This window comes from Cervus elaphus, chromosome 19 (assembly GCF_910594005.1).
Source record: "Cervus elaphus chromosome 19, mCerEla1.1, whole genome shotgun sequence".
NCBI classification, from domain to species: domain Eukaryota; kingdom Metazoa; phylum Chordata; class Mammalia; order Artiodactyla; family Cervidae; genus Cervus; species Cervus elaphus.
This window is the reverse complement of record NC_057833.1, coordinates 38,385,580-38,404,611: the sequence shown is the minus strand read 5'-3', so window position 1 is coordinate 38,404,611 and position 19,032 is coordinate 38,385,580. Positions and strand designations below refer to the sequence as shown.

Genomic DNA, 19,032 nt, shown 5'->3' with positions numbered 1-19,032 from the left:
CAGAGAGGCAAAAAACATATTGATCTTCCTCTGGAGTGGTTCCTCAGTGACTGAGTCAGCAGAAAGGCTGCCAGCACCACGAAGCAGTCTAGATCAGGATGGCAGAGGTGGGCAGGTGGCATGTTAAGTACACACTCCATTCTGTGTACACTGGTTTTTAAAAACAAACAGCATGAACTTCTGTAGAAACTGTATACGTGTGTGTGTGCGAGGCGGGGTAGGAGGGGGAAGTGTGCACCTATCAGAGGAAATGTGCTACATTTTGTGGATCTGCACTGTTTCTATCAAAACCATTTCTATCAAAGCTTCAAAAATTAAGGTGGGGTGTCAGGGCCCTGTGACCTTGTCACCTAGGAATGGTGGACACTGGCTGTGTCTGGCAGGATTCTGGTCTGGGTGGCCAACCAGAGCCAAGTGGCCCCCTGGACTGGACAGGCCAGGAGGGAGCTATGGCGTTTTCCTTCTCCTCATGGCAGTGGGCCATCCTGAGACCATGTGAATAGCGGTTTGGTATTCTGGGAAGAAACTTACCCTCTACTAGTGATGGGCCTGGAGCCTCCCCTGTGGGCACTGGCTCCTTATACTTTGAGAAGTTCAGCTTACCCTAAACTTAGAGGGTAAACCTCCATCCCTGGAAGGCTACCACTACTTCTACCTTTATTCCTGCTGCCTCCTCTGAAATCAGCTCCCCTCCATCTTTAACTACCATGACTACTACTACTGCCATCCGATCACCTCCACTCCTCCTCCACCACCACCTTCATCTCCAACCACCATCATCACTTCCTCTGCCACCATCACTGGCCACCGCCAGCTCCTCTACCACCACCAACACCATCACTACCACCTTTATTGTCACCAACAAGCCACCACCTCCTCTACTACTGTTGTCACCATCCTCCCTACCCCCTCCACCAGGATCACCAGCGCTGTCACCACTATTACCAAAACCAAACCACTCGGTGACCACAACCACCACATACTCTGGGTGTTTACAGCGTAAGCCTGTGCACCATTGGGCCCACACCACACTTGCTACTATTTCTTATGATTCTTCCCTTTGTAAAAATTCTTACATTCTATAAATCTCATGTCTAGTGACTAGAACTTTGATGAGTCAGGGATTTGGATTAAATGACCAACCAACTCTTTTCCAGCTCCAAGATTCTTTGGTAGGTGTGTGTGTCTGTCTGATTATGTGTGCAACACTCATCCATGCCCTTAGGCATGGAGGCGGACAGTTCAGTCTGGTATTCATCCATCTTTCCAGGAGAGTTTCTGACAGAGCCTAGATTTAGAGTTTGTACCGGAAGACAGGCATGATGACCACCGTACATGTGTAAGCCCCACTAAGTTCACGCCATTCAACACTGCCTTATAAACCAGTGATGTGTCCTGGGAACTCTGGTTCGTGGGAAAGCTTGGGGGCTGCAAGGCATACAGGAAGAGTCAACATGGAGAATTAGAAAAGACTGGTGTTAAAGATTATTGAGGCCTCCCACTCACTGAATGATCTTAGGTAAATCACTTTTCTCTCTCTCAGCTTCAACTTCCTCTCCCTGTAAATGGGCGTAATTTTACCCACGTCCTGGTATTACTGAGGGGGTTAAAAGAAAAGACAACATGTGATAGTACCTGATGCCAGGCTGGAACACAAGGGTGTTGGCTCCTCCCATCACTCCCCCACTGTTCTGACTCCCTGCAGCCCTCCATCACTTGGGGAGCACCATCCCAGGTCCTGTCCTCTGAGACAGTGGGCTTCCTGTTCCCACTTCCATCTCAAATGGCTCTGAAGAAAGAACACAGTGATCCTGTAAAATGTCACTGAGTCAGAAGCTCTGCAGCTTTGCCAGCAGTCTGGGGGAGAGGACTTCAGAGCAGCTACAGGGAGAGAGAGAGAGAGGACACTGTCCTGGGCTGAGCTCCCGCTGCAGATGGACACCAGGGCTTCTGTCTTTCTGCCCCTTTAATGTGGGCACATCACATACCACACACACACAGGCCAATCTCACTGTGGGGGCAGAGGACAAGGGCCAGCAGGGAATGGGATCAGAGCCCCTGAAAGCTGGAACCGGTGCCTGCAGGGTTTGACAGATGCATTTGTGCAAATGACTGCCCGGGTGGTGCCTTCCGCCATAGCCTCAGCCCCGAGCATACAGATGAACAGGCTGACAGCCTCCCTGCCAGGCCCCCTCAGCGGGTTTCGTTGCTGCACTTCTCTCTCTTCTGACTGTGTCTCCTACCAGCCTTTAGCCCAGGGGTCTCTCTCTCTCTCTCTCTCTCTCTCTCTCTCTCTCTCTCTCTCTCTCTCTCTCCTTCCCCTTGGTCTCAGCAATAAGGGCAGGTCAGGGGGTCGTGTAAGCTCAGGCTGGTGCTCAGGAGCCCTTGAGAGATGATGGCTTTGCTGACAGTGACCTCACCTCTGTCCCAGCTGCTGGCACTGTCTTCGAAAGCCCAGGGTCACATCCCAGAAGCTGAGCCAGAGAGCCAGTTGGGTCTGCATCTTCTGCAGTCATGGTGTTTCCTGGAAAGTACATTTTTATTTTCTTCTTAGCTTACAAGACCCTTCATGGGAATAAATTCCAACCAAATTTTGGGATCCATGTGTTGGCATCCAATGGGAATGGAGTCTTCACTAAATCCCTGAGCCCAGGACTTGATCTCTACTCTGCCACATAAGGCTAAATGACTTTGGGGAAGTGACTTATCCTCTTTCTTTATGCCTTTCTACCTTAATCTGTAAAAATAGTAATAAATAATGATATCTGTTAGAGAGTTGTTGGAAATTTAAATGAGATTATTTAAATGAGAATTATTTTCTGGCACTTGAAGATTTTCCAGTGTTCTACAAATGTTACCTAACAGTGCTCTTACTACAACTGCCTCTATCATTACAATTATTGTCACTACCAGTAAAGCTTGTTGGAAGAGTTATCCCCAGTCTCAAAGATGGAATCAGCTTTAGTTACCATTTAATTCGCACCTTCTATGTGAATACTCAGTTGGGTACCTTTGCTGACATTAATGAGTGTGACCCTCACAATTAGACTGTGCAGTAGGCCATACCATTTTTTCCCCCATTTAATGAAAAGCTTCAGCAATAAGCATGGTGGTTTCTTAAGATCCCAAGGACAATGAGAGTAGGGAAGGGAACTTTGCATATTCTTGGTCCAGGCATTTATCTAGTTATTTATGACTTGCTTCCGTACAAAAAAGAGCTGAGGTCATGTGCCAGACAGCAGAGTGCCCTAGAAAGTATCAGTACAAAAGCATCAAAACTTGTGAGCCCTGGGTTGGAATCCCAGGTCCACCACTTACTAGTGAAATGACTTGGGAATGTTATATAAAACTTCTCTGAGCTTCAGTTTCCCCCACCCATTGAATCTGATCTGCAGCCTGAGAGACAGTCATTAATATCCCCACTTTTCTGTTGAGCAAATCAAGATTCAGAGATGTTGATATTTTACAAAGTTTACAAAGTTATTAGATAAGTAAAAAACAGAGCCAGATAATGGCTCCAATCTGAAATCTGATCTGATTTCAAATTCCAAATTATTCTGAGCTATCTAAATGGTGCCCTTCCCAAGCACAAAGCTGGGATTCAAACAGTACAGTTCTTCCTGTTACTGTAATTTTTCTAGGGGCATTGGACTTAAAGGGAAGACATACCAGACATGCTAATTCCCCCATTTACACTCAGTGCTCCCAATGACTAAGTATCTCAAGCCCTTCTTTCAAAGATAATTAAAACTTACACTGCCATCCAAACGAAAAAGGAGAAGATGGGCTAGTGGAAAGTGAGGCAGCCTGGATTGTAGCTTCAGTTACGGGTTTGCTTTTCCTTCATCCCCCGTTCCATGCACCACTGGAGTCTGACGTCTGCCCCAACACACCATGGGAAAACACTCCCCCAAGGTCATCAGAGATCTGGTGGTCAATTTTATGGGCCTTTAATTTTTTTTTCCCATCATGTAGTACCAAATATACACAAACAAGCTGCTACACAAAAGCACCGTGGGAGATGATTCAAGGTTTAAAAGGTTCCAGGCCTCAAACAGAGTATACAGTCTGTGGTGGGGAATGGTGAGAAGAAAAATAAGCAGAATGCAAAGCAAACATGAGACACAGAAGCACAGATAGCTCTGGGTGTTAGCCTCACCTGTCCTCCCTCCCACTTCCTGCTCCTCACCCTACCCATCCTCCACTCCCACAAATGAAGCTCCCTGCCCCCCACCACCCTCAACAACCACTTCCCATCCAGCATCTCTCTAATTACACCCTGATCACTCCGTGACCACTCTGATGACCTTCAAAACCAGCACGTTCAAAGCCACAGACACTATTCCTGCCACCAGCAGCCATTTCCTGGTGAAATGCAGAAAAATTCACCCTTAACACCTTTCTCTCCCTCACCCCCCAAATTTAATCAGTCTCCCAAATCCTTTCAAATCTTCCTCCTGGATAGCCCTTGAACACAGCTGCTTTTCTCATCTCTACAGTCACTTGTTTAATTCAGACCACCCTGCCTCTTGCCTGGAGTGTTCAGTCAGCTGATCACCTTCAGCTCTTTAGCCTGTCTCTCATCTGCTGTCCACACTTTATAAGAGTGATCTTTGTAATGGCAAAAGTTGATCTTGTACATTCCATGTTAAAAATCCCCCTGGTCTTCAGCATAAAAATCCAAACTCTTATGCCTGGCCTGCAACGCTTTTCCAGGCCTGATCCCGTGTTCTCTCTCATCCCTTTTCATCTCCCACTCCACCACCTAATATGGTCCATAATTCGAGTGATTGAATAGTGTTTCATCCAAGCCAGAGTATTTATGAGAGTGAAAAGAGGCCCTAGTCATAACTAACCTGAGGCACACTGGGATTCCCCAGGGTGAACTGATACATTTGGTCATCCAACCCATAATGGCCATCTCAGATGCCAAATCTACATAAATTTTTCTCTCTTCTCTAGAGATAATGGGCAACTTCTCTGTGTCCCTTGGCTCCCAGCTTTTCTTTGTAATCCAAGCCTAAGTTATAGGCCCTGACCAGCCTCCAGACTCTTTGACTACCCTTAAGTCAGGGGACCAGCATGGTCTCATCAGGGATGTCAGTGGGTGTTGCCTCAGGGCATGGCACATGGCCATTCACATGTTCATAGTCACTCACTGCAGCCAGGCCTGTGGGTGGGGTTCCCTTAGAAGTGCCGGGGGAGGAGAGAGAGAGGAGGAGGAGGAGGAAGAAAAGGGACCAAGATCAGGCAGCTTCGAATCCCTGGTTCCAGCTCTTCGTGAAGGCCATCCATTTCCCCATTCTTTCTTCAGTTTGGTGACTTAGAGGCGTGGGTTGGTTTTTGGCCATTTAATAACAGACTCTTGACTATGCAGAACCACCATGGATAGGTCAGACCCTTCTTCCCCAAGACCTACATCACATGTTGGAAGACAACGCCTGGGTCCCCTGCCCCTGGGTCATTCCTGCTCGGCAGCCCAGCACAATCCACTGCACTCTGTGCATCCCTAGAGCTCGGAAGAGCCCATCAGACGCTGCCTAGAGCTTTGCTTTTCCTTCACTGTTGGGCTTCTCTGTAAGGTTTCCTTGGAACAAAAGATTCTACAGCTTTAAAATATCTGCAGGTGACTGCCCTGACTTTTAGAGCAGAATCCATGTTGGGTTCATTGTTCTATCATCAGTGTTTACAATAGACCATGCATACAGTGGCATCAATAAATGCTAGACAAATGAATACGTTATTGGGATCAAGTTCCTTTACTCCCTGCTCTCCTCTGAAGGCACTGTCCTCTGAGTTACCTAGACCTGTCATCTTCCACACTTTAAAAACACCCTCCCCATCCCTGGGAACATTTGCCTGGAGGTGACAGGCCTAGACTGGACCCCACCAAGTTCCCACCCACCCTGTCCTACCTTCCCCAGTACAGCCAACCCATCAGCTGGCTAACTTGGAGGATGTCCTTTCTCCCCAGCTGGATGTTCTTCCTTCTCCCTTTCAGATCCCGCTGTGCTGTTGTTCAGTACTGGAAACAGCAGAAATCTCTTCAGAAAGGAAGCCAGCTGGTTCATTAGTCTGATTAAACTTAAGCAATGGGGACTGAGTACAGCTCACATGAATAGTATGCCTTCTCCTTGGCCACAGTGAGCTTTGAAGTGATTATTAATTTGGGGGCTCAGTCACCCCTCATATCTGCAAAATCATATGGGTCAGAAAGAAAGGAGAGGCCTATGGCCAGATGATGTCAGGACTTTCCGGGCAGGAGAGGTTCGGTCTCCCCTCTCTCCCATACCGCAGGCCTGGCAAACTCCACAAAGTATGCCAGGCTGCCCAAAGTCTGTCAAAAACACCCTGGTCTTCACTGACAGTGAGACTTGTCTCTAAAGTTAGATTTTGCTACTTATTAGCTGTGAGATTCGAGACTCAGATTCTTCACCTGAGAAAGAAAGGTATAAAATATATTTTTAGGGGCATGGCGAGGACCAGTAACTACTTAAAGCTCCTAATGTAGTGCTTCAGAACATCTGGAGTGTAGACAGGAGTGGGCAGAGGTGAGAAATGAGTCAGAACAAGCAAAGTAGGAACCAAGTCACAAAAGGTCTTAAAAGACAGGGAAAGGAATTTACGATCTTATGTTGAAAGTATTGGGGAAATTGTTAAAAAAAAAAAAGAAAGAAAAATCACAGGAGAGTGACATGATCAGATCTGCATTTTGGGAAGCTCTCTCTGGCTTCAGGGCAGTAGGTATGGACTGGATTGGTACTAGATGGTAGCGGGAAAATGGCTGGGACAGTCATCCTAGAAGAGAGGATGGGAGTTTAAAGGCAGGGAGTGGAGTCATAAGGAATCTGCTCTCTGGCAGCAGGTTTGGAAATCAGTGAGTAAGCAAGACAAATAAACTGTCATTGCTGAGGGACTGAAGATGGGAGGGGGCGCTGGAAAGGGAAAGTCCAACTGATCCTGAAGTTTCTGGCTTGGGTGGCTTTGCAGAGAGTGGGAGCCAATCTCTATGGAAAGGACTGCAAATGGAAAAGCAAATTTATGAAACACAAAGAGACAAGCTGAGTCTGGGACATGCTGAGTTGGAATTAATAGTCTGAATGTTCCATTTAATGCCATAGAATCCGATATTTAGGGGTATACAATTAGACCCTGTCTAAAAAGATCACCTCCCAGGCTCTATTTTTAGGGAGATGAACAGCCACATGCAATTCTGTACTTAAACGTAATGAAATGTTCTGTTTTAGAAAACAAATTGTGATGGGTGATGAAAAGTGGATACTGTACAACAACATGGAATGGAGGGGCTTATGTTGGTGGGAATGTGGACTGGTGCAGCCACTATGGAGAACAGTATGGCAGTTCCTTTAAAAACTAAAAATAGAACCATCATATGACCCAGCAACCCCACTTGTGGGCATACTCCTGGAGAACACCATAATTCCCAAAGATACATAAATCCCAAGGTTCATAGCAGCAGTATTATGATAGTCAGGACACAGAAGCAACCTAAATGTCCACCAACTGAGAAATAGATAAGGAAGATGTGACACATATATACAATGGAATATTACTCAGCTATAAGTAGGAACAAAATTGTACCATTTGCAGAGATGTGGATGAACCTAGAGACTGTCACACACAGTAAAGTAAGTCAGAAAGAGAAAAACAAATATTGTATATTAACAGGCTTCCCTGGTAGTTTAGTTGGTAAAAAATCTGCCTGCAATGCAGGAGACCCTGATTCGATTCCTGGGTTGGGAAGATCTGCTGGAGAAGGGATAGGCCTACATGTATGTGGAATCCAGAAAAATTGTACAGATGAACTTATTGGCAAAGCAGAAATAGAGACACAGACATCGAAAACAAATGTATGGACACCAAGAGGAGAAAGGTGGGGTGGGATGAATTGGAAGATTGGGACTGAAATATATATACTAGTATATGTAAAACAGATAACTAACGAGAATCTAAAAATAAAACAAAAATAAATTCAAGTGGGAAAACAATAAATGAATAAATGGATAGGAGAGAAAAAGAAAATGGACCTCAAATGTGCCTTCAGAAGATGGGTCATGTGATGGAAAAAGCACAGCTTTTAGAGCATCACAGTCTCAGGTTTAAACCCCAGGTGTAAGCGTGGCTGTGTGACACTGACCCAGTCATGCAGGCTCTCTGAAACTGTTTCTTCAGCTGTGAAATGTATGGTAGAATAATAGTTTCTTTGCATGGCCCAGAACGGGGAGTGGTACACAGAAGGCAATGGGTTTGTTTCAGTTGTAACCACTGTGATTGCCTCCATCACTCTCCTTCCAGCTGCGCTTGGGCTGGTTCTCTCTGCTTCACAACCACAGGGACAACTGTGCATCCCTGTAGGGACCCAGACCTGAGGGACCCTCTCTGACCACAGCCCAGGAGGACACTGCCTGCAAGACATCCCCTGGGCACACCGTCACTGAACAAGATCAAGACACACCTCTTGGTTTGTGAAAAAGTGTGGTTTGGCCTCATCTTCCCTGGAATTTGAAGACATCTGGTGATCATGAGGGCTTCCCTGGTAGTTCAGCTTGTAAAGAATCCACCTGCAATGCAGGAGACCCTGGTTCAATTCCTGGGTCTGGAAGATCCCCTGGAGGAGGGGATGGCCACCCACTCCAGTATTCCTGCCTGGAAAATCCCCATGGACAGAGAGAGAAGCCTGGTGGGCTACAGTCCATTGGGTCACAAAGAGTAGGACACAAGCAGTGAGGTGAAAGGAGCCTGGGTCCCCATGTCTGACAGAGCCGTACCTGCCTCCTACCCACTGCCACTCCAGCTCTGTGACCTTGGGCACCTCATTTAACTCCCCAGAGTATCTGGGTCCTGGCGCCCCTTGAAGGGCTACTGTGAGGATGAAATGACACAACCCATGGGAGAATGCTGGCACACGACGTGGGTTTCCCTCTCCCCCTTCCATTCTTCTCAATATCTTTGAGACTCTAGACAAGACCAGAAATTAAATATGCAACTGCATAGGGCTAAAAGTTATAAATCAATCTCTTAAATGACTATTAAATCTAATTGTCAGCAGAAGAGAACAGAAAAACCAGCATCCAGAATCCAACAAAATAAGCTGACTCTGACTTTGTGGATGGATGGAGAACTGGCTGAGCTCCTGTTCTCACCACCTCTTTTTTTTGATGCTGCAGAGATGAGGTAACACCAAAACCCAGGCTGAGGAAGAAAATCTCCAAATATATTTTTGTTTTGAATTTAATACAAGCAGCAGACAGTCACCTAGAACAAGGTAGCACAATGATGCTTATGCAGCAACTCAGGCTTTGGAGCTCACTTTGGGAAATTTTCTCCATCCCCACTCACCACTCAGAAGCAAAAGTAAATAGCATACAGGGCGTCCCAGGTGACTTAATGGTAAAGAATCTGCCTGCAAATGTAGGAGATGCAGGTTGGATCCCTGGGTCAGGAAGATCCCTGGGAGGAGGAAATGGCAACCCACTCTAGTATTCTTGCCTGAAAAATTCCATGGACAGAGGAGCCTGATGGGCTATAGTCCATGCAGTTGCAAAGAGTTGGGCATGACTGAGCACACATGCAAATAGCACATTTCTGCTGTTTATTTCTATACTAAATGATCATGAAAAGATCATAGAGTTGAAGTCCAAACTTCTATCAGTGTTAATGATCAAGGATAAGACAGTAAAGAAATCCAGCTCACAGTATGCACTTCAAGCTTTGCCTTGAGACCTAAGAAGGAAGACACAAGTTTGCCATGCATTGACATGATATTTCTGGCAGGGGGCGGGGGAGCGGAAATATCTGAGAAGAGCTGGGTGAACAGAAGTCTCTGCCTTTTTAGCCTCACCGCCCTTAGGAGACCTGTTATCAGAAACCAGCTTCTTGGTTCTCAACACAGTGGCACACCCCATCACTCCTGGAGACTTGCTTGGGCTTCTGTTGAGAGGCCCAATGGAGGGCAGGGGTCACTCTGAGGGTGACCCAGAAGCCTGGAGAGGTAAGGGTGGGAAGGTAGGCATACCATCCACACAGTAGAACCAGAAACTGAGCTGAGTCTCTTCCTCACCCCTGTGTTAGTTTCTACAATGTGTGAAGTATAGGAGGGCCAGCTACGTGCTAGCAAACATTTGACAACCAGTGCTGGTGGCATTGGGGCACAGGTGCCTGACTTATAGCATTTGCAGAGTTCAGTGGTATAAATACTCCCACTGTGACTGATTTCAAACTACCAACATGATGTCGCTGAGCAGAGAACTGGGAAGAGATGCACACCATTGTCTCAAGCACACTACTAGTTAGGGCCCTGGGACCACCCCTGCTTGCAGTTGTCAGTAGGTCCCACGTGTCACAGAAGGACAGATGGAATGTCCTAGCTAGCTCTGAAGACACAGATAAGGCATCATCACCTACCTCAGAGAAGTCTTCTTATTGTCCTCTTCCACCCACAGACCTCAGCTGAATGCCTCTCTCTTCCAGATCATTTGTGAGGTTGTGGTGTCATCAGCTGTCCACATGTCAGTCCTCTCATTAAATACAGGTCCATTCTTCATTTCCAATACCCCCAGCACCTAGCAGAGTCTCTGGAAAAAGGCTTGTAAAGAGCGTTCAGTTACTAAATACGTATTGGATGGACACCAGAATGAATGATCAGTGAATGTACTGGGGAGGAAAGGAGGAAGACACACAGAAGCTGTCATCAAGCATCTGCAGAGATGCTCTATATAAAAGGGACACATTTTATTCTTACAGATACCAGGGCAAAATTGGGACCAAGAGGAAGTGGCAAGAATATGTGTTTAGAGTCCCTTTGAAAAAATAAACAGAGCTCCCAGCCCCTACAAAGCCATAGAATGCAGGGTCCTTCTGGTCTTTACCCTCTCAGTTAGCATCTCCTGCCCTTCACCCACTTAAACAATGGCCCTGGTCTATTCTCTCTGCCTCCAGCCTGCCCTGACACCCTAGCACAGTGTTTTTACTGTTGTCACAAATATCAAGGGAACATCTGCTGGTGTGCATGGCTCAGCCAGCATAGATGGGGATCACTCAAAGCAACGGAATATCTCCTCCCAGTATATAGAAGGAGAAGAAGAACTCCTGGTGGGTGCGTGGAATTTTTCTCATCCTTCCGCCACTAACTGCTTGACTCCCTTCCCTTTAGACCTTAACCCCACAGCACCCTTCTCAACACCAAATCCTTTCCTGCATGCGTGCTCTGTTGTCTCCAACTTGTGACCCCATGAACTATTCCTGACAAGAATACTGGAGCTGGTTGCCATGTCCTCCTCCAGGGGATCTCTCTGACCCAGAGATCAAACCCACATCTCCTGTGTCTCCTGCATCGCAGGTGGATTCCTTACTGCTGAGTCACCGGGGAAGCCCATTCCTTCACTGGGTGGTTGGCAAATTTTGCTCCACTACTAGACTCAGGCCCATGAGAACAGAGAGCAAGACTCCTGTCTGAATCCCCAGGGCCTAGCAAAACATCTGTACACTGAGGTGCCCAAGAAGCATTTGTTAAATGAAGAAAAGCACAAATGAGAAAAAAAGTCCATTTCCTACACCTGTAGTTTATATATCCCAAATTGGTAAAGCTCCCAGGAACACCTAGAAACAATCTGCAGATCAAGAAAGCTATGAAGCTAGCCAGAGTTCTGAGAGAAGGCAATTTGGGAAAACCCAGAGTCTCCCAATTCACATCCTTCTAGGGCTAACTGTAAAAATCTTTTCCTCAGAGACAAATAACTACAAAAATCATAAAATACAGTCAGTTCCCTACTTAGGAACATGTTGTGTTCTGAAAGTCTATTTATGAAATTGTTGTTTGAAATTCAGAATACACTTTTTCATAGAACCATGTTAAGTAACTGACAATGTAGTTATAACTGGTGATATTTGTAAAGAAAAATAATAGGAAGCAGTAAAGCTATTCTGGGAAGGGAACTTTTTCTTTTAAACATCATGAAATAGACATAAGCAATGTGTCAAACTACATAACAGCCTTTGGACCAGGGGCAATATTGGGAAACAATAAAAGAAAAATTTGAATGGTTTCTCTTTATTATGGATGCTAATAATTTAAGAAAATGGCAGTTTCATTGGGAACAGCTGCAGTGGAAAGGGATCCCTGACAGGAGCCAGGCCGTGGTGCTCAGATTTCAGAGTCCAGGTGAGTCACCTGCAGGATGTGTTTGAAGTGCAAATTTCTGGCTTCTGTCCCCAATGAGGCAGACTGGCTGGGTCTGAGGTAGAGCTCAGCTCTTTGTAATCCCATGGATTGTAGCCTGCCAGGCTCCTCTGTCCATGGGGATTCTCCAGGCAAGAATACTGGAGTGGGTTGTCATGCCCTCCTCTAGGGGATCTTCCCAACCCAGGGATCGAACCCAGGTCTCCCGCGCTGAAGGTGGATTCTTTATGGTCTCAGCCACCAGGGAGGCAGAGCCCAGTAATATGCATTTTAACAAGCACTCAGGAGAGTCTAAACCGGGTGATCTGAGGACCATACCCGGAGGACTGCCAGATGGAGGGGAAGGAGCATCACATCAGCTGACTTAGGTCTGTCTCCTGAGTGTCTCTCTGGTACAGCCCCTTGCCCCTTCTTTCTCTTCCTGTTTCCCTTCACCAGTGGAAGAAGGCAACCAGGGACTACCTGTCACTTCACAAGATATGTAAGGGTTTAGGGTTAAGAGAATATGTCAGAGAGATGAAAGAAACTATCGGTACTTCCTTGCCAATACAAACAAAACAAAGTTGATGCTCAGTCGTGCCCGACTCTTTGTGACCCCATGGACTGTAGCCCTCCAGGTTCCTCTGTCCTTGGGATTTCCCAGACAAGAATACTGGAGTGGGTTGTCATTTCCTACTCCAGGGGATCTTCTCCATCCAGGGATCAAATCCTCTTCTCCAGCATTGGCAGATGGATTCTTTACCACTGAACCACCTGGGAAGTCCCCAATTAAACTCCCTGTAGATTGGGATTAATAACATCTCCTTTATAGAATTAATGTATGTGTGTCTGTATAAAGTGCTAAATACATAAGTGTTTAACAAGTGGTTATTTATTCGTATTATCATAGTGCTCTACAACTACTGATACTTGGAGAAGCAGGACAATATCAAAAAATACAACAAGGCAACAAAAAACCAGTTTTATATCATACAGTTCACTTTGTTCACAAGTGCTAAAGGATGAAAATTCAGGCAAGTACAGTGTGGGAGAGACACTCCAAGGAAGCAGAGAGATGCTCACCAAGGGTTCTGGTTTCTGGTACAGGCTCCACAGCTTACTACCTGGGCGACCTCGAGCAATCAAGTCTCCAGCGTAAAGTGATGTTGACGGCACCCTCACAAGGATCTCAGGAGGGTTAACATATGAGTCCACACAGTGTCTGTCACACGATAAGTGCTCAGTGACTGGTAGCTCTTTAGAAGATTTGAAAGTGGGGATCAACTTTCCCTCAGTGGTAGAATCTCAGGGCCAACAAGGAGGTCTTCTCTAAATCTGTCTTCATTAAACTCAATCCAATATTATTGATCTCCTACTATGCACAATACTTTCCCTGAGTGATAGGAAGATGATTAAGATGAGTCTAAGGAGGATCAATTGCCGTCCCAGAGATGAGGCAGGGGAGTGGGTATGAAGCACATGCAGGTAACCATTTTAGGAGGCAGCCTGTTGTTAAGTATTAGGGTAAATGTTATCTAAATCTCAATGGGAGTAGAGGAGAGAGAAAAAGTAACTTCAGCAGTGTGCATTTAAGAGGTGGCCCCAGGTGGCTCAGTGGTAAAGAATCCACCTGCCAAGCAGGAGACACTGGTTCAATCCCTAGAGGACGGCATGGCAACCCACTCCAGTATTCTTGCCTGGGAAATCCCATGGACAGAGGAGACTGGCAGGCTACAGTCCATGGGGTCACAGAATTGGACACAAATGAGTACCTGAGCACACACACACACATTAGAGAGAGAAAAAAGGCAGCTCTTCCTGCCAAGGGAGGAGCCTGAGTAGGATACAGAAAAGGGTGGGTCCAAGGTGTGTTGGGATGATGAAGCCAGTCAGTGTGTGGACCGAGTCCTTGAAAGGCTTACCAGATATGGAAACGGATGAGTAAGCTGGGACCATTTCATGGAGGACCTCACATGCCATTTTAGGGAATTTCAAGGTTACTCTAAAGCAGGAACAACAATAATTCATTGAGAACTTATGTGACTGACACTGTGTTAATTTTTTAATAGATGTTTCTTCTAAACTGTTAAAACCTATGCACTATGTTATGATGTCCTTTTTACGAGTGAGGAATCTGAGGCCTTGAAAGCTTTTAAGCAGAGGGAGGGCTTTGGGGTATCTGCTTTTGGAAAGTAATTCCGGCATCAGCAGGTTTGGAAAATGGGTGAGAGGGGCCAGCACTTAGGACCCCCCTAATTTCTAAGGTATTGTGCCACTTTATCCCCCTAAACTGGTTAACAAGAGATAAAGAGGTGACTAGTATTTCTAAAAACAGACTGATTCTCTCAAAAATTGTGTGAGTTGGACAGGCTTTGAAGCACATGGTCATTTATGGAATTGGAAGCTTTTCCTCCCTGTGGTTCTTCCCAGGGGTCCCCAGAAAAGCTTCCCCTTTTGGGACAGCAGTGAAGAATTCCACAGCAGTGTCTTCTGACCAGACACAGCAGAAAACAGATCCAGAGTAATGTGGGTGAACCAAAATTAGCCTCTTTACAAGCTCATTAAAAAGCATGAAGTGAAGCATCCATTGCCCAAAATACAACAGGAAGTGAACAGGCTTCTCGCTTTTGTCTCTGCGTCCTCATGCTTCTCCTCTCTTCCTCCCACCGGCCCTCTCATGACAGGCAACAATCAAAGCAGGATCTTGGATGGGGGCTTTCTCCTCCTTTTTCAAGTAAATCCAATCAAAATTCCTCAGAAATCCACTGTGACACTGCAGAATTCTAGGCAGGGGGCAAAGTCCAGCCAACTCCTTTATTAAGTTTTTGTGTTAAAATATTACCATCCTTAGCAGCATGGAGACAGTTGCTGACCCAAATTGTTGCTTCCTAGGAAGCCGACGAGTAAATAATATAACTGGGGATTTTGTTGTTGTTTTGTGTGTGTGTGTGTTTTTTAAATAGTGGGTGTTACAGTAACTGACTATCTAATAACTATTCATTTTTTGCATAGCAATTCTAAATACACAAAGCATTTCCACATATTCTTCATTTAATTTAATGATTAATTCTTCATTTAATGATTACGCTACCCAGTGGTATAGGTATTGCTAGTACCGTTTTACAGAAGAGGAAACTGAGGCTAGAGACATAGACCCAGGTCTTCCAACTCCATCTGGATGGTCTGCTTGTTACTCTTAACCTCATGGTTTCTCTCCTGTGCTTTCTCCCAAGCTTATCAGTTGTTACTATGGTTATTTTCCAAGCCAGCCTTGAGGAGGTGGTCCACCCCAGTTATGAAGCAGTACATACAAATTGTTCAGTTGACAATACTTCCTTAACACAGTAGCAGAGACAGAAAAGGTTGTAGACACCATTTCCAACCTCCTCCTTTTACCAATAAGAAAATGGAGGCCTGCAGATGGGGTGACCTGCCTACACTCCCAGGGCTGGATCCACATAACCTGCTCCTGGCAAAACCTCTGTCCCCATCCACAGCATCACAATTTCTCCCAAGCACACCCTTCACAGCCAAAGCAGAGAGAAAAGCAAAGTCAGGGCTTGGTAAATATCTGTTCCCATCTTGCACCTATTTGATAAAATGGAAAGAGCTTACTAATTATGAAATCACAAAATACTGGGTGGAAGGCAGCTTGGAGAGAATCTAGCATAATTTTTTTTTATTTTATAGGTGAGAAAAGTGAGGCCGAAAAAACGAAGTAAACTGAGGCTCCCCAAGCAGGGACTTGATTGAAGCCAGGGGGCCTGGCTAGATTCTCTGACCCTTCCTCCATGGCCTCAGCTACGCACAGCATCACGTGCAGTTCACTCAGCTTGTCAGAGGCAGTCCAACTTAAAAATTTCCAGACACAGGTACCTGACTCAGCCCCAGCTTTGCCTTGGCAATAGAGATCAGGCGTCAGCTGCCGGCTTGGATGATGTGTTCCCAGAGCAACATGGCGAGTGTGAGCTGCCAACACTGAAGTCTCAGGGAATGTAAAGTGTTGAGCCAGTTAAACATCCAAAAATGCCCCGTCTCTCAGAAACAAAGGTGACTCATCATAATGCCTGGCCATGAATAGGAACGGCATTGGAGTGGCCAAGCTCACGCTCAGAGGCCTCCTGCTGCCCAGCCTCCAGCCCTGGGTTCTCCTCTCCACTGGGAAGCCCCATCTTCCCCTCCCGGAAACCTCCCTGGATTCTTAAAGCGTGGAGGAGGTCTCCCTTCTCACGCCCTGAGAATCTGCTCTATACAACTTGACACTTAATTTTACACTGTCTTTCATTGCCTCTTAATCGCTTTGAGTGTTTGTTTTATAGCCTACATGGGTTGCAAATGCTCTGAGGGGAGGAAGTAAGCTTCCTCCTCCGTACCCAGTAGCCCAAGAGCAGAGACATGCTCAGGCTCACAGCTACTCCTGACTTCAGTCTCTTTCTACGTCACCTGCATTTGCGCTTTCAGCAAACACTCAATAAACCCTCACTTGTTTCACTGGGGCTTTAGTCTCTTCAAAGACGGATGAGCTCAGCAGCCAGGGGCTCTGTCAGCCCACATCAAGCCTCTCTGCAAATTAGAGAAAAGGCAGGACATGTGGCTCTGCTGAACTGCGCAGCTAGGCTGGTGGGGCCTGGGCTTCAGCCCCTCACTTGGCACCCTAGACACCTGATTCCTCATGGGGACAGCAACACAATGTCTCTGCCGCCTGACCTTCCCTGACTCTCCCTTCTGATGAAAAAACCTTACTCGGGGAAGCTAGCATCAAAGGCATCCCAGCCCCTTCCCCGTCAAAACCAAACCAAGAACAACAAGAAGCGCACATCTTCCATAGCTCCTCAATACTCATGCCCTGAAGGCTACATTTAGCGAGTCTTTCCAACATGGAGAAATAACTTTCTTCTACTGAAGGCCCCAAGCTCACCATGAGTAGTCCTCCTTCTGTGCTTTTGTTTTCCTTCTGCCTAGATTGTCTTTGTCTTGCTTATCTGTGTGTCAGATCCCTACTCTCCTCTCACATCCCAGGCCAAACCTCACCTCCCCTGTGATGCCTCAATCAGTATAACTGTCCTTCTCTGCGCTTCTTCCCACCTCCAGCCCCCTGCCTTCCGCATTGCTTCAATCTCTTCTACAACACTTTTCCTTCATGTTATTTGCAAGGAACCCAGGAACCAACTGTCTTTAAGTCTTCTGCCCACACAGGCTTCTCCGTACTCACCCTGTATCAACCCAGATGCTGAACTCAGCACCAGCCTGCATTCCCCAAAGGAATCCACTCACAAAATAGGGGACAACTGCCTTTACAAATGATTTATCTCATAGGAAGGGTAGAGAACAGGGACCTCATAGTGAACACCGTCCTAGCAAAGTACTTACTCATCTTTGCAAGCATTCCTGTTCTCCAAATCCTTGCTTGGCAGCCCTGTTCTGGGAGTTTCTCTCTTATTACTCTTCCTCAGTGCACTCCCAGCCAAACGTCTGCATTCTGTCTCTGCATGTCTTCCCCATTCCTCCCACCCAGCTTATTTCCTTCCTGTTCAAATAGGCAGAACAACTCAATGGTGCCCCAACCCCTACCTACAAGCATGCACCCCTCCTAGATCCATCATGATGCCCAAATACAAGTCCTCTCTCAGTTTCCCCTTCTTTGGAAGGAATATAGATTAGAGAGAACAAGAATGTTTTCTTGTGACACGTGTGTGTGCACACACGTGTTTTCCTCCACAGAGAATGTGGTTCAGAAGGCAAGGATTTTGTCTTCCATATCCACCCAACCTAGCAGAGTGAAAATATATACAGTAAGCCTGAGACCAGCCTTCTCTATCAGGGACAGGGACAGTTCTAAGCCCTTTCTGTCTCTTAGGTCCTCTTTCTTCCCAAGTAAGGCTCAGGACTAGAGTCAAGGGGAAGTGCCTGACAACATAGCAGGAGCTTAACAGACAGTCATGAAATGAATGAGTCAGGGACTAAAAGGGAAACAAGAAAAGATAAAAGACCTTTGAGAGCCCCCTCACCAGGATTATTTCATTCTAACCGAAGGGAACTTAAAGAACCAAGCCAGGACGAGAGAGAATAGATGACTGGTGAAGGGTCAGATGAAGTATGAACACAAGGTTCTTGGTATTGGCACTGCCTTCACTACCATGGGAAACCATGGGGAAATCTCTGAGCTTCAATTTCTCATGTACCCCTTTGGCTTGCCTGCAGATGGCCCGATATGGACACTGACCTCAGGGTCTTCAGTGCTGTCTGACACTCATGTTCGGCTTCTTCCCCAAATGCCCAGACACCCAGGGCCCCTTGGTGTCTCAGCATCATCAGAAAGCTTCTTGGCTGCAGTCCTGACCTGGGACCTTCACTGCCTGCTGGCAGAAAAGAATTCTCAGTTGTGGAAACTGGAAAACTCTACATATTTTACAGATGAGAGGCCAAACTCTGGATGACTTTAAATGTGGTGTGAAATGGACAGACACACCCTGCTGGTGTGACATGCCTAAGACAGTGTTCCCTCCACCACCATCACCCCATACAGACCTGCAAGTCATGGAAAGAGCAGTGTCTTGGCCAATGCTGGCCTTCATTCCTTACCCCTCTCTTCCAGCCCCTTTTCTGTGCTTTTCTACATCTTTAAAGTAAGAAGTGGTCTATTTACTGTGAAGGAAAACAGCCCGTGGTCACCTAAAAGTAAAGGAGAAAGGAAATTAAGCCTCAGTCCTAAGACCTGATCCAGCAATCAGAGCCCAACTTCGGTGGGCTGCGATGGTCCCCCTACATCTTCGACGGGGGAATTTTTTTCAGATGGAACAGTCACTAATCCCCTGCCCCTGAAATGTGCCCTTGGGCAGGGGCAATGATTTAGA

The 19,032-nt window shown here is 46.4% G+C and overlaps 1 long non-coding RNA gene across 1 annotated transcript; it reads right to left on the bottom strand.

Annotated features, from left to right (window-relative positions):
- Positions 1-1,657: 1,657 nt before the first annotated feature.
- Positions 1,658-18,852, bottom strand: LOC122675786. The gene is made up of 5 exons (XR_006335343.1): positions 18,761-18,852; positions 18,402-18,534; positions 10,426-10,606; positions 2,421-2,524; positions 1,658-1,789 (listed from the first exon to the last, which is right to left on the bottom strand). It is a non-coding gene; the product is annotated as an uncharacterized LOC122675786 (long non-coding RNA).
- Between the last annotated feature and the right edge of the window lie 180 nt (positions 18,853-19,032).